This window comes from Neofelis nebulosa, chromosome 6 (assembly GCF_028018385.1).
Source record: "Neofelis nebulosa isolate mNeoNeb1 chromosome 6, mNeoNeb1.pri, whole genome shotgun sequence".
Classification (NCBI taxonomy): Eukaryota; Metazoa; Chordata; class Mammalia; order Carnivora; family Felidae; genus Neofelis; species Neofelis nebulosa.
Genome location: NC_080787.1, coordinates 85,787,448 through 85,804,076, shown reverse-complemented (window position 1 = coordinate 85,804,076; position 16,629 = coordinate 85,787,448).

The following is a 16,629-nucleotide window of genomic DNA, read 5'->3' as shown; positions in this document are numbered from 1 at the left end:
TCTCTCCATAAGGCTGATTAGTTTTCTCTCTTGAATATTATTGGTTAGACTCACATTTCTATAAGAGAAGTGTGAATAAATGCAATTGTCTAAAATAAGAATGAAAAAAAATCACTGCTCTATTTAATGAGCTTTGAAAAACAACATAAAAATCCTTTTATTTGCATCCTTTCTAAAAAAAAACAGCTTAGTTATTTTATTATTCTGGCAAAAAGTATTGGGAATAGAAAAACACAATTGATATATATTTCTATAAATAAACACATAGCATGCTTACTAAAGAGTCTATTTTATGACTTTACTCACTCTTTACAAAGTTATTGTGCTAATTATAAAAATATTTCCATATTCTAAGAAACTGTTTTGTCATTACCTGCTAAAATATAAAATACAACTTAATATCTAAATTAAACTCAATCTTAAAAAAGAGAAAAAGAGTGGCATTTGAGCTTAAATGCATGCTTTGCAAACCAATTATAATATTAAGCAAACAGCCATTCTATGAAGTTCATACACACCACCAAAACATGTATCTCATTTTTAAAATATAATTCACAATGAATAAATACATTTGAAACAGAGAGTTTATTTTGTAAAAATAAGGGAAATAAGGAAAAGATGGCAAGCCAAATAGTTGTAGCATATGCTATATTCTCTGAGTTCCGGAGAGCTGAGATACGTTATTCAATGGCTTTATAAAAGTAATTGAATACAAGAGTGCTATTTGAAAATAGTTTATTTTTAATATTATTTGGTAAGAATGATAATGATGGTGTAAGTCTGAACTGTATTTTCTACTCTTCATTGAATAAATTTGATTTGTAACATTGTTTAAGGGGTACAATGTATTACTTTGATACATTTCTATATTGTACTATGACTGTAGCAATATTTATCACATTACATAATTATAGTACACTATTATTGTCTGTATTTATTATACTGTGCGTTAGATCTCTATGGTTTATTTACTACTCATTACAAGCTCATACCCTTAAACACCAGCACTCTTATCCCTGCACCATCCCCTGGTAACCACCATTTTACTCTTTTATCTCATTTTATTTTTTGTTTCATGTTTAACTTTTTAAAATTCCACATAAAAGTGATATCATACAGCACTTGTCTCTGTCTGACTTACCTCATTTAGCAAAATGTGCTCAAGGCCCACGTTGTCACAAATGGAAGGATATTCTCCTTTATCATGGTTGAATAAAATTCCACTGTGTATATGTACCACATCTTTTTTATCCATTCAACTATTGAAGGCCACATAGCTTGCTTCCATATCTTGGCTATTGGGAATAATGCTGTAATAAACATGGAGTGCAGATATCTCATCAAAATCGTGTTTTCATTTCCATTTAGAACACACCCAGAAGTAGAATTGTTGGGTTGTATGGGAAACCTATTTTTAATATTTTTGTTGTTTTTTCTTGATTTCTATTTTCACACCATTATGATCCAAGATGAGAATTGGTATGATTCCAGTGTTCTTAAATTTGCTGAGATTTGTTTTGTGGCCAATCATAGGATCTGTTCTAGAAAATTTTCCTTATGCACTTGAGAAGAATGTGTGTTCTGCTGTTGGATGGAATGTTCTATATAGGTCTATTAAGCCCATTTGTTCTACAGTGTGCTTCAACTGCAACATTTTTTCACTGATTTTCTGTCTAGATGACCTATCTTTCACTAATAGTGGATTATGGAAGTCATTCCCTACAATTATTGTATTGTCGTCCGTTTCTCCCTGAAGATCTGTTATTATTTGCTTAATATATTTGGTGCTTGGATGTTGGGAGCATATATTTATTATTGTTATCTCTTCTTGATGTATTGACCCCTTTATTGTTATAAAATGACTTTTTTTTTTAAATCTCTTGTTACCTTCTTTGGCTTGAAGTCTATTTTGTCTGATATAATAATGACTAACTCTGCCTCCTATTTTTTTTTAGATTCCCTTTGCTCAGGGTATCATCTTCGAAGGTTTCACTTTGAGCCTATGTGTGTCTTTAGAACTGAGATGAGTCTCCTGTGGGCACGTCTTGTTTTTTTTATCCATCCAGCCATTCTTTGCCTTTTGATTGGTGAGTTCAATCCTTTTAGGGTAATTATTGATACGTAGGGATTTACTACTGTCATTTTATCTTTTGCCTTCTAGTTACTTTCTCCCTCATTGTCTCTTTTTTACTTCAATTTCTGTCTGACTTTGTAAATTGATAGTTTTCCATGATGAATTGTTCAGTTTCCCCTGTACGTTTTGTATCTCTGCTCTAGATTTTTGCTTTCTACTTGCCATTAGATTTACATAAAACATCTCACAGATAAAATAGTATTTTTCTGTTGGTAGCAATTTATCTTCATTTGCTTAAAAAGTTTGGATTCTTTTACTCTACCCCTTCTATATTTTTGATATCATAAATTATCTCTTTTTATGCTCTAATTTTAATACCACATTATTTTTAATGCTCTTTTCCTTTAACCTCAATGTTATAGGTGATAGCTTAATATACTATTCTAATAAATAGTTGCAGTATTCTAATTCTGACTATTTATTACCTTCTTCAGAGTTTTGTGTACTTTCATCTTTTTGTTTCAAAGAAAGAAGAACTCCTTTCAACATGTCTTGTAAGGCAGGTCTAGTGATGGTGAACTCCTTCAGCTTTTGTTTGTCTGGGAAAGCATTTATTTCTCCTTAACATTTGAAGGGTACCTTTGCCAGATGGAATATTCTTGGCTGGCAGTTTTTATCTTTCAATGTTTTAAATATGCCACTTCACTCTCTCCTGGCCTGTAGAGTTTCTCCTGAGAAATCTGCTGATAGCTTAATGGGGGTACCTTTGTAGGCTACTGTCTTTTGTTCCCCTGGCTGCCTTTAACTTTTTTCTTTCTCATTATGCAATTTTGACGGTTTTAATATAAAGTGTCTTGGAGAAGGTTTTTTTATGTTAAAATAATAAGGTTTTCTATTATCTTCATGGACTTGTATATCCAGTTCCCTCTCAGGTTTGGGAAGTTCTTGGATATTATTTCTTTAAATACTCTCTGGGCTCCCTTCTCCCTCTCTTATTCTTCCAGGATACCTTTTATTCTTACATTAGTTTTTCTAATGTAGCCAAATAGTTCTCATAGTTTCTTCAATTTTTGAAATCTTAGTTCTTTCTCTTCCATATGACCTACTTCATTTCCAATGCACTCTTCTTATTAATCACATTTATTGCATTATTCAATATGCAATAATTCAATATTTGCATTATTCAGTATGCAAATAATATTTGTTTGGCCCTTTTTTTTAGTAATTTCAATATTTTTAATAAAGTATTCATTCTAATCATTAATTTTATTCCTGAGATTATTGTGTTGCCTTTCTGAGTTTTCTTATAGTTCATTGAATTTCTTAATAAGAGTTTGTTTGAATTCTTTATCAGATTGTAATATCCCACATCTTTGTTTTCAGTTGCTGACAAATTGTTATTTCTTTTTGTGATACTGTATTACCATGATACGTGGTGTTGGTTGAAGTAGTAAACACCGTTCTTATTTAAGCAAGGCTTTGTTTAGTTTGATTTTAGCAGTTCAATAGATTGGTAGTTACGAACCTTCCTTTTGTTTTCCAGAAGGTTGTACCAAAACATAAGTTTTGGTTTCTCTTACCTGACTCACTGTTCGTTGCGAGCTGAGGCATTTGGGGGAGGGGGGAAATGGTGGTAGGAGGTGGTGTGTGTTTAAAACTTGGGACTTTGGATATGCCCACAGCCTGGTAGAGAGATCCTCAAGTTGGGAGTGGGCGATTCCAGGAGCCAGTGGGCAGTACTCCTGTCTCACAAGGCAAACAGCAGGAGACACTTTCCTTCAGTTCTCTTAGCTTACTTGTTTTTCCTTTTCCTCACCCAAAGAGAACTGGCCTTTCCATCTGCAACATCTGGCCAGTCAGATCTCCACTCACACCCTTCACCTTCCACATCTACTGCCAGAAAAGTTGTGCGGGCTTGCTACCTGAGCAGCTGCCACCTTCTCTGCCATCATTGCCTCTGCCCCCTGCTCAACCACCCCTTCCCTCACTCGGGCACCTCCTCAGTAGTCCAGTCCAGCCACTCTCAGATGCACAGATAAAGGGATCTCTGGCATGTCCTGGTACACTGTGCAGAGGTGCTTTTTCCCCCATTATAGATGTTTGATTAGTTGTAAATCAAAGGGGACAGAAAAGGGAACTACTCATGATGCAATGATGTTGACATCACCTCTCCTCTGCACCCTGAGCTGTATTTTCTTAAATTGCAACCCAAATACACCATGGTAAGTGCTGCTATGTTCTTGACATATGACTATTAATATCTTCACGTGGAATAATAATAAAAAGAGGGGTACAAGATCCATTATTTTTTACTATATTCCTTATATCCCCATACATATTCATTTCAAATAAAATCTGCCCCACTATTGTATTATTTATTACTGTATAACAAATCACTAGAAAATGGAACAAACATTTATTTTCTCATTACTTCCATGGGTTAGAAAAAGAGGAGCAGCTTAGCTGGATGGTTCTGGTTTAGGATCTTTCATGAAACTGCAGTAAAGGCGTTGGCTGGGATTGTAGTCAATGAAAGGATGGAAAACCTCTTTTCAAGTTCACTCACAGGGCATTGTCAGGTGGCCCCAATTCCTCACAGGTTGTTGCCTGGAGATCTCAATTCCCTACCTCATGGTCCTCTCCATTGGGGTGTTTGAGTGTTCTTGTAACATGGCACTGACTTTTTCCAGAGTGAGTGAGCCTATTCTTCAAAGAGAGATACCTATTCTTCAAAGTCACCCACTGTCACTTTCACCATATTCCATTCATAAGAACTGAACTAAATCATTAAATCCAATTCACTCGTAAAGGGTGGTGGTTAGGCTCCATCTTTAAAGGGCATTGTTACGAAAGATTTGTGGACATAGTTTAAAATCTCCACAAGTGTGCTCAACACCGTGTTCACACATCATTAAAATAATTCACCCACTAGGAAGATTTGAATTGATTCCCTCATATGGGTCATAATAGTATTTGAAAAATATAAAAAGTCAATTAAATATTGCAGGCACTTGATATGTAATGTTTCTACTATATAAGATGCTTTATTCACTCATTTATTTATTCATTTGTTCCTTTTAAAATATATGTGCAAGGATAGGCATGGGAATTCTTCTGTGTTTTGTCAGTTTGGATAGAAAAATAAATGTTAAATGCCCTTTATCCCCCAGGAAAAGATAACAAGGACTCATGCAAATTTGGGCAGAGTGGGTGTCATGATAAATTGCTTAAAAAGTTTTGGCTGGTGTCATGCATACAAAATACTGAAAGAAGACTAAAGACAGAAGACCAATTAAGAGGTAGTGAAATAATTTACATACTAGACAACAAGAATTAAGACTTACAGTGGTGGTTATGGAAAAGACAAAAAGGAAATGGATTTAAGAAATATGATGAAGAAAGACAGCAAAATTATCCCTCCCTTAAGGAAGATTTACACTATTTTTCCTAACTGGTGCTTGAGAAGAATTTATATATCCATTTCAGAGCTAAAACACCTTCTTTTACAAATAATGAAAGGAAAGCAGTCTTGGTTTCAAATCTATGTTTGAAGAGTCAGTTGCCTCATAGCCCCTAATGGGAAATGCACAACCATTCTAATGTTTATACAAGCAGAGGGAGGGTAAAACAATAAGAACAAATGAGAAATTATAATTAGAACATTCCTATTTTTTGTTATCTTATATGGTTAAATAAAATATAATTTTTGAATAAACTTTTCTAGAGAGACAAGATGGTACATAACCATTAGCCAGAGTTTGGTTGGAGTTGTTGTTATGATAGTAGCCATATTGTTATATATTTTCCAACCTATTCCCTATATATTTTGGAACAAATCGAATGATAATATGGAAATATATAGACAGTAATATGAAAAGAAAGGCTTTGGAGCTTGACATACAGATTCCTATCTTGGACCCATTACTGTCTATATTTGTGATCTTGGACATGTTACTCAAAGTTTCTAAACCACAGTTTCTTAAAGGCAAACATTGAAATTCACTTGAAGACTAAGGAGTATTAAATTTAAAAAAAATATATGTAATATTAAGGACAGTGTCTGATACATAGTAAACTCGAATAAATATTTATGAGTAGTTTTATCCTATAGATAATATTATTAGGAATAATTGAATAATATTATTAGGAATAATTGAATAATATGAAACTGAGTTGAACTGGGGAAGGGAGTTGTGAGAATATTCCCTGAAGCTAAGATGTTAGTAGTCCTGGTTTGGTGGCAGCAAAACCATCTTCTAATTGTCTTTTGGGAATCACATTATGCATTCACTGAGATTGGAGACATGTGACACGGTAAAAGGATATTCCAGTGTATTGGTGTTCTGGAGTCCTCACCGAATTGCTAAGAGAAACAGCACTATTCCAGTCTTGACAGAGTGGTCTCATATAGAAAAACCTTATTCATCCCAGAACTATCCCTACAACTCGGCCCTCCTAAAAGCACCTGGGGGAATGATCAGACATTTAGATTGTTATTTATTATTATTATTTTTTTTTGGTTGGGGTGGCGGGGGGGTGGGGGGGGTGGGGGTGGGGAGGGTTGGTGGTGGGAGGGGGCAGTCTGCCATTAACCAGGCATCTTAATCCTTTGGGAGTCTTGAGTTTTGGAAAAAAGATCCCAGATCAGAATGCTTTATTTTTTTTTTTTAATTTTTTTTTTAATTTTTTTTTCAACTTTTTAAATTTATTTTTGGGACAGAGAGAGACAGAGCATGAACGGGGGAGGGGCAGAGAGAGAGGGAGACACAGAATCGGAAACAGGCTCCAGGCTCCGAGCTGTCAGCACAGAGCCCGACGCGGGGCTCGAACTCACGGACCGCGAGATCGTGACCTGGCTGAAGTCGGCCGCTTAACCGACTGCGCCACCCAGGCGCCCCCAGAATGCTTTAATTTTAGTAAGAATTTTGGACAAAGTCTTATAGATATTAGAATCCTCATTGAAATGGTTTTAAACTGAGAAGTCATAAAGTCAGCAGTGGCCTGATGCAGAATGACTGATATGATTGACTGAATATGGGTGTCCTCAAAGTGACTGAAACAGCTCAGTGATGGCACTAACAAGAGACAGAGAGGAACACAAAGGAGAAGAACACTGTATTTTGAGACTGTATTTCTGAAATACAGTTAATATTAACGGATATAAATGAGTTCAAATGAGGAGGAGCTATGGAAACAGTTCAAAAGTGATGAGTTTCGTTATTAAAACACTGACCTTTTGGATAAATGGTGGACAGTCAACCTCAAAGTAACCCTGAGTGTATCAGAAAGTCTTTTAGTAATTGATTCTAATACAGAAAAGCTTTAACTAAGAAATATTTCTTTTTTAAAAATTTTTTAATGTTTTTGAGGGAGAGACACAAAGAGAGAGAGACTGTGAGCAGGGAAGGGGCAGAGAGAGAGGGAGACAGAATCTGAGGAAGGCTCCTGGCCCTGAGCTGTCAGCACAGAGCCTGACATGGGGCTTAAACTCATGGACCGTGAGATCATGACCTGAGCCGAAGTCATATGCTCAACCAACTGAGCCATCCAGGTGCCCCAAGAAATATTTCTTCATATAAAATGGTTTTTTTCATAGAAAGTATCACACATATTTCCTATTTAAATGACAGTAGATCATACTGTAACAATTTTCAAGAATTAGCACTCGTTCTTAGTTTTATAGACAGAGGAAGATGAGATGTTTTTACCTTTGGATTACTTATACTACTTTTAATTTTTTAAATGTCTTGTTGACAGCTGAATCAGCCTCAAGCACACAATGCATTAGGTCAGAGTGTTAAACATGATTTTGAAAGGAGTTAGATAATATTCCTTTTTGACATGTCAAACAAATTAAAATAACCAAATACACACTTTCTATAGTGTCTAAAAAAATACAGAAAACTTCACAGGATAAAACTCATTATATATTTTTAATGAAAAACATTTCCAATTACTTTTTTATCAGTTTTCATGTTAACAAATAATTCTATTGGCACTTTCTGATGTGTTATATTTATAGAAAGTCAGTATGCTATAATCATTGAATTATTATTATAGACTTCAAGCACCAAATTATTCTATTTTTTATTCCTGATGAATACTAAATTATTACAATAGGACCCACTATTCCATTAATGTATTATTTTGAACATGATTATCCTGAATAGTTATTAAAGAATCATTCTCACTGGGCAAATCAGACTTCAGACTTACTCATTTAACACGTTCTTCACAACTTTAAGCCATTCCCAGGTATTCAAATTGCTCCACATACAAATGTATGATTTATAATCTCATAGTTATTTTAAGTCAAAAATTTCACTGTTTCATAAAATAGTTTTAAAATATGATTTTCAAAAATTTGTATTACTGAGAACATATAAAAATTTAACATTAGCTACTAAGTCATTTGCCATTTAGATAAATTTAACTATTGTTGTTTTGTTATTCCAGATGAGAAAAAGAGATCATCTCTGACCATCTACAGAATATGGTAACTCTGAACAATTTATTGGCACTGTATATGAAGAGTAGCAGCTACTGCATACACATTAAGCGTTTTTTCCAACCAAAATAATGAGCATATCCATCACCTAGAAGTTTCCACAAACACCTTTGTAATCTCTCACCCTTTGCCCTTTAATGTGTCCTATCCTACCTCAGGCAAACACCAATGTGCATTCTGACATGATAGATTCATTTTCATTTTCTAAAACTCCATATAAATGAAACCCTGCAGTATGTATTATTTGTCTATCTTCTTTAACTCCATATAATGTGGTCATATGTCAAGAGCTTCTTTATTTACGTTGTTGAGTATTTTTCTATATGGATATACCTAGTTTCTTTAATATTAACCTGTTAAAGGATTTTTTTTCCAGTTTTGGATTATTATGAATATAGTTGCTATTCACATTTTGTGTGAAGTCTTTGTATGGATATATGTTTTCATTTATCTTAGGTAAATACCTAGAAGTGGAATATCTGAATCATATGATAAGTGTATGTGTAACATTTTAAGAAATTGTGCCAAGCTGTTTTCCAAAGTTACTCTGCTGTTTTAAACATCAATCAAGAGTAGAAGAATTCCGTGTCCTCACCAACCATTCTTATGCTCAATGTTTCTAATTTTAGCCATTCTGTTTTGTTACAGTAGTGTCTTAGTTAATTTGGATTAATAAAACCAAAAACAGAGACTGAGTGCCTTAAACAACACATTTATTTCCTCACAGTTTTGGAGGCTGGGAAATCCAATTTCATTGTGTGGAACAATTTGGTTCCTGGTGAAAATTCTCCCTTCTTGCTGTATCTTCACAGAGCCACCTTATAAGGGCACTAATCCTATCATGAGGGCTCCACCCTCATGACCTAACTACCTCCCAAATACCACACCTCCAAATATCATCACTTTAGATTAAGGCTTCAACATATGAATTTGGAGAGTACATGAACATTCAGTCCACAACAAGTAGTATCTCAATCTGGCTGTAACTGGTTACTTCCCCAATGATTATTTTTCTTTTAATTTCTATAATAATTTGTATAGAATGGGTATTATTTCTTCCTTACATGTTTAGTAGAATACACCAATAAAGCCAGCTAGGCCTAGAGTTGTCTTCGTGGGAAGGCTTGAAACCTTAGATTCAACGTATTTAATAGATGAAAGGGTGATGTAGCTTATCTATTTCTTGTTGAAAAAGATTTGTTAGTATCATCTTCCAAGGAATTTGTCCATTTCTTTGCAGTCACTTGAATTATTGCCAAAAAAATATTTATAATAATCTTTTATTATCCTTTTAAAAATCTGTTGATTCTGTCATGATTCCATCTCTCATGTTTCTTTGGTAATTTGTTTTTCTTCCATCTTTATCTTAATCAGCCTAGACAGATGTTATCCATTTTAATTACTTTCTCAAAGATTCAGTTTTTGGTTTTATTGATTTTTCTCTTCTTTTTCTGTCCTCTGTTTCACAGATTTTCACTGATTTTTAATATTTTCTTTCATCTATATTGGGTTTAATTTGCTCTTTTATTGTCCCTTAGTTTTTTTTAAATTGTATTTAACTCATAAAATATAAATATGACCAATCAATGGGTTTTCTGAATGTTTTTCAAAATTTCAGTCATTAATCAATATTCTTTTTTTGTTGTTGTACTATTTTCAGCTACTCTTTGCTTTTTTTTGAAGTTTTTATTTAAATTCTAGTTATTTAATATATAGTGTAATATTGGTTTCAGGAGTTGAATTTAGTGATTCATTACTTACATATAACACCCAGTGCTCATCCCAGAAGTGCCCTGCTTAATGCCCATCATCCATTTAACCCACCCCCCACCTACCTCCCTTCTAGCAACCCTCAGTTTGGTCTCTGTAATGAGTCTCTTATGGTTTGCCTCTTTCCCTTTTTTTTTCCTCCCCCTATGTTCATCTACATATGAAATGTGAAATCATATGGTATTTTTTGTTCTCTGACTAACTTATTTCACTTAGCATAATACACACTAGTTCCATACACATCATTGTAAATGGAAAGATTTTATTCTTTTTTGTAATGTTTATTTCTTTTTGAGAGAGAGAGAGACAGAGAGCAAGTGGGGGAGGAGCAGAGAGAGAAAGAGAAAGAGAGAATCCCAAGCAGGCTCTGCACTGTCAGCACAGAGCCCAAAGCAGGGCTGGATCTCATGAATCTCGAGATCATGACCTGAGCCCAAACCAAGAGTTGGACATTTAACCAATTGAGCCACCCAGGTGCTCCTGTATGTAGATTCCTTCGATGACTTTCAATAAGCTTTTATTTTCTCAATAAAAATAACTTCTCAATAATAATTTTCTTGCATAAAATTGGCTATAATTATTTCTAGATATTACTAAATATTACAACTGCTGCTGCAAATCACATCTTCCAAATTCCAAACAGTTGTAACAAAACATCTTTCTTCGTCATTGTTTTAGATATATAGAATAACAAAACACTTAGTTTTCATAACATGAGAATCCTCTTGATCTTGACACCTGAGACAGATTTTTTCCTAAATTCTAGAAAGCAATAGTTACCCACAGAATTTCAAGTCCCTTTAATCCATCATTTTCTTTCCCATCTACTATTCAATCAAATTTTTATAGTTACATATCACTGAATAATAAATTACCTCAAAAATTAGTGGCTTAAAATAACAATAAACGTGTCATATCACACAGTTACTGTGGGTCGGGAAACCAGCAGTAGCTTGGTTCCAGTTTAAGGTCTCTGATGAAGTTATAGTCAAAACGTTGGTCAAGACTGCAATCACCTGAAAACTTGGCTCTTGCTGAGAAAGGCATTCATGTGCATGCAGTGTTTTTCAAGCCCCACTCAGCTGCATAAAGAACGGGCCTTGGTCTTGGAACATCTAAGAGATAAAGAGACCACACACCCTGTGCTGTACTTATCACTTTGTGTGGGAAAATCTTTCTTGATTTCACAGTTGATGAGTACTATTTTGTCTCTACACAAAGCATGTGTATCTTATGGCACCTGGCTGACTCCACTGTCTTCCTTAGAAAGGGAACAGGGTCCTTCCACTGCAGCATGAAGTTGATTTTGCTCTATCTTTTCTGTATGTAAATAAGGTGTTGTTCCATCCAGTACTTGACTCAATTGTGTTTTCCTTGGTGATTCCAATACCAAGATTCAGTGGACACAAATGTTTAGGGCCCTCCCCTGTGATTGTAACTACTGCATGGTATTCTGCTTGACAGCTTGTCTTGAAGAATACCATTGTATGTTGGCTCAGTCTCATGCTTGTGAAGTTAGTGCTTGTTTTGGTAGAAGATCCCAGTAACTTTTCATATCTGTCTCCCCACAGGGCTGCCTGAGTATCCTCACAAGAAGACAGCTTCCTTCACAACAGTGATTTAAGAGAGAGAAAGAGAGAAGAATCTTTATGCTCTAGTCTCAGAAGTCACATTCTCAGAATCTTTTGGACCTCAAACTCTCTGCACTTCCTATCCAAGATTTTGGTCCTCTGTCCTGTCAACCTCATGAGAGATTTGGATATAATTTATGTCATTTCCACAATATTGTAGTGACTAAACATATTTACTCTATTAAATGTGGAAGTGAACCATACAAAGGAAGACTAAAGGAATCCCAGGACTCAGAATCACTGGGTCCATATTTGAGGCTGCTTACCATGCAATTAAATCATTAATGTGGTTGGACACACTGAAAAGCTATGCCAAAGGCAATTTTGAAGTCAGTGTAAATAAGCTATCCAACAAAGTCCATCAGTCAGTTCCTTTATCTGTTTATAACTAATGACTTTTCTTCCATTTCAGTAATTCCCTGCTAAGGCCACATTCTCGATATTATCATTGTTAGAAATGTTCTATCTCTGAATGTTTACATTTCAAGCATTCCATTATCTGTGCTTCCTATTCTGGTAGCTTAATACTTCATTATTTTCTACAAATGTATGTCATTCAATCTTGATAATTTTTGTTTCTTTAGCTCACTTTCGCATTCTCCAAAAAAACTCTTTCAAGCCTTCTATGATAGTTTCAAATCTCTGAAGACCATCTCCTTCTTCTTACACTCAGAAAATTATCTTGCTTACTCTTCAGCAAAAAAAAAAAACTGAGACTTATAAGATGAATGCTCTGAACACTCTTTAAAAAACTTACAAACTTACAGATTTTGTTCCTTTTTTCCCCCGTTTTTCTTCCATTTTCCTTCCTGTTACAATAGGAGAGAAGTCTTTTCCCTTTCCTGGGCCCTGGATCCATCTAGGTCCTTCTGCTTTGAAGGTGTTTTGCTCTATTAATTATCTCTCTTTCGTATATTATCAGCCCCTTCTTCTTATCTGTTGTCTTTCTAGATAAATGTGGTCAAATACTTTCATATTAAAAAAAGGGGGGGGGGTGGAGAGTAGGTTGAATTCTAGTAAGGTATTAAAAAACATTTAGCCATTCAGTAAAAATGGTAGAGTCACAGACACAAGGACACTGAATTATGTGGACCTCAAAGCTGCCTCATTTACCGCTAAGCTTCATAGTCCTCTTCACTGATAGGCCTCTTAAAAGACTTGTACATTCTCTCTTCCTCCAGTTTTTCATATTCTATTCACTCTAAAATTCTGCAATCCAGCTTACAGACCCTCATCACTACTTTAAAAAGGGCTTCAGGGGCGCCTGGGTGGCGCAGTCGGTTAAGCGTCCGACTTCAGCCAGGTCACGATCTCGCGGTCCGTGAGTTCGAGCCCTGCGTCAGGCTCTGGGCTGATGGCTCGGAACCTGGAGCCTGTTTCCGATTCTGTGTCTCCCTCTCTCTCTGCCCCTCCCCCATTCATGCTCTGTCTCTCTCTGTCCCAAAAATAAAATTAAAAACGTTGAAAAAAAAATTTTAAAAAGGGCTTCAGAGGAGCTCTGCAAATAGAGGACCAACAAAAGAGGTACTGGGAGAAAAGTGTGTGGAATAGAAATATCATCACTATCATGGTCATTCGAAAATCTAAACTTGGCACACTACTATCCTATTTTCTTTTAAGAAAAACGGACATAAACTCATACACATGTAGTTTTACCTACCTCTCTGTGCTCTAAAATCCTCCTAACAAGAAGGGAACCTTTCAACAGCAAAGAAAGAAATCTTCCAACAAAAAATCTGGATAGGAAATGGACACCATTTTCTCCGTGGGTGCCAACATCTGAGTGGAGATTCACTGTGGGTTTTTCTGTAGTATAGACATAAACAAACAGAAAGACTCAAACATAATGCTAATTTCTCAGAAGATACCCTTAAAAACAAAATATCACAAAACTTTTGGAGGACCATAGAAAAGGACAAAAAGTAAAAAAATATATAAAAACTGGATGACAACAGGGTAGACATTTATTTCTTACATGTCAAAATTTTACTGTGAATGTACTATGCCAGAGATGCTGCGTTCATTCCAGTATGAGTTGGAAATTGGAGAGATCTTGTGAACAGTTATTCATGGTTATGTTCTCTTACTGAAAAACACTTCACAGAGAGACAAGAGATCTTTTCTTGCTCTTCAGGGAGGATCTGAATACTTAATAACTTTAATATACCTATTGGTGCCAACTCAATGATTGAGGCAGTGGCAACTCCTTTCCATCAATTTTGTATCCATTTAGAAATCTTGGAAATATGTACATTCCTGCCCTTAGAATGTAAAAATTATATGCATAAGAAATTTGTCATCTGCCTTTCGAAGACATTGTTCAAGGAATGAAAGTGTATATTCAAGGGCTGAGAAGCAATCAGCTTGTGTTGTACCAAGACTGGGGACATTTCCATTTTCCTTATATTCACCAGAATTCTTACATTTAAATTTTTTCTTCCGTTGAACCAGCTTCCATCTGGCTAATGCCAAATCTTCAAAGGTAAAGCATTTGAAGAGCCAAAATGTTATGGTACAAATCTACAGAATCTGCGTGAACAATTTCTAAAGCTATAATTTCCTAGAGGAGTTAATCAAGAAGGAATTGTGTAGTGAAGAAAGGTGTACTAACAATAAAGTACATCTAGATTTCACAATCTGATGATTTAATCATTGAGGAGTCTTTACTATTGTTTTATTTTCGTTATTGAAAATCCATAACTACACAGAGTTATAAACAACTTTGATTACCCATTTAAAAGAGGACAAAGTTAGTATGGATAAATTGTATCTACGAATAAAACTAGAGTATAATATTCTCTGGGAGTCATCTCTCCAGACAAACATTTCTTTAGAAATTTCTCATGATAATAGAGTGATTTGACCTTTACAGTATCCTACATTTTTCTGCTCATGCTCTACTGAACATTATTCAAAGAAGAGGGGGCATAAGTATACAGGAAACATAAATGGGGAACAAGAAACATATTGATTGTCAAGTAAAACAATAGGATCTTGATGTTAGCTGTATTATTGTCTTTTAATTTGTCCTAGTTCAGTCATATTACTAACTCTGGTCTCAACATCTTATCCAAGTGCACCTCTAACAATAATTTTGGCCAGTGATAAACCAGACTTCAATGCCATTATTTTCTACAGATAACAGAATTTGTTATCTTTCAAATAAATTCCTTACTCTCGACTATTAACTTGATTCATGCTTTCCTGGTAAAAACAGAAACAAGTGAAAAATAAGTTAATTATCTCCCCATCAACAAATCTACCAATCTATCTCAATTTATGTCCATGCATTATTTTCCTTCCTCCGTAAGTGGGTGAATGGTCCCAATAACCAAACCAACAACTGAGCTGATCCTTCCACTTGTGGCTGATGTCTCCCTTCTGGTCCATGCAAGCACTGTAAAATTGCATAATCAAGTTAGTCTTCTCCATAAAAGAATGCCCATTAGCATGTAAGCCTGTTATACTATCTCTTGTACTTAAAAAAAAAAAAAGACACTTGTTTGACCTCAGAGCCTTTTTAAACTACATCTCCCATTTTTTTTTTAAAAATTTTTTTTTTCAACGTTTTTTATTTTTATTTTTGGGACAGAGAGAGACAGAGCATGAACGGGGGAGGGGCAGAGAGAGAGGGAGACACAGAATCGGAAACAGGCTCCAGGCTCCGAGCCATCGGCCCAGAGCCTGATGCAGGGCTCGAACTCACTGACCGCGAGATCGTGACCTGGCTGTAGTCGGACGCTTAACCGACTGCGCCACCCAGGCGCCCCCTACATCTCCCATTTTTATACTCTCATTTATAGACAAAAGTTATCAAAAAAACCAAAAGGTTTTTTACATCTGTTCTCTCCAATTCTTTAACTCCCACTCTTTCATAATCTTCACTATGCGATATCTTACCCCCAACAAGCCACTGAAATTTTCTCACTGAATTTTTAAGCTTGAATGACTCTTTCTCAGTCTTCTTTTTTTGTGTGCTTGGCAGCATTTAAAACAGAAGACACTCCCTGCTGCTTGAATCACTGTCTGCTTGGCCACTGGGACAACACACCCTCAAAGTTTCCTCCTACTACAAAGATGACTTTTCTTCAGTCTCCTTTTGGGGATCTTACTTATCTTTCAAAACTCTAAATATGGATTCTACAAACCTCAGTTGTGAATACCTTCCTTTCTAATCACATTACCTCATTCAGGTCCCCATTTATTTCTAGATACAACCACTTTCCTCACCTCCACACTTATATTATCACACTGTCTGCTCAACAGCTGCACTTGATTGTTTATGAAACAGAACATTAACCTGGGCCAGAGTGGAGATGCCCACCCCCCTTTTCAAAAAGCTCTTGTCTCAGTGTTCCACATCTAGGCTGGTACCTGCAAGGCATCCTAACTCATCCCTTTCTCTCCACTCTAGATTAGCAAGTGACTTAAACTTTGCCACCTTCAGGATAGATTCTGAACACAAACACTTCCCACCATTCCTACCACAAGCATCCTAAGTCGTTCCACCATCATCGTCACCTGGACTCCTGCAATAGAAAGTTAATTGATCTCCATCCTTCTTCTTTCTCCCCCTAGACTTTCTTCCAGGTAAGAACCAGTAAATTCTTTTGGAAATGTAAATCAAATCATGGTATTCTTCTGCT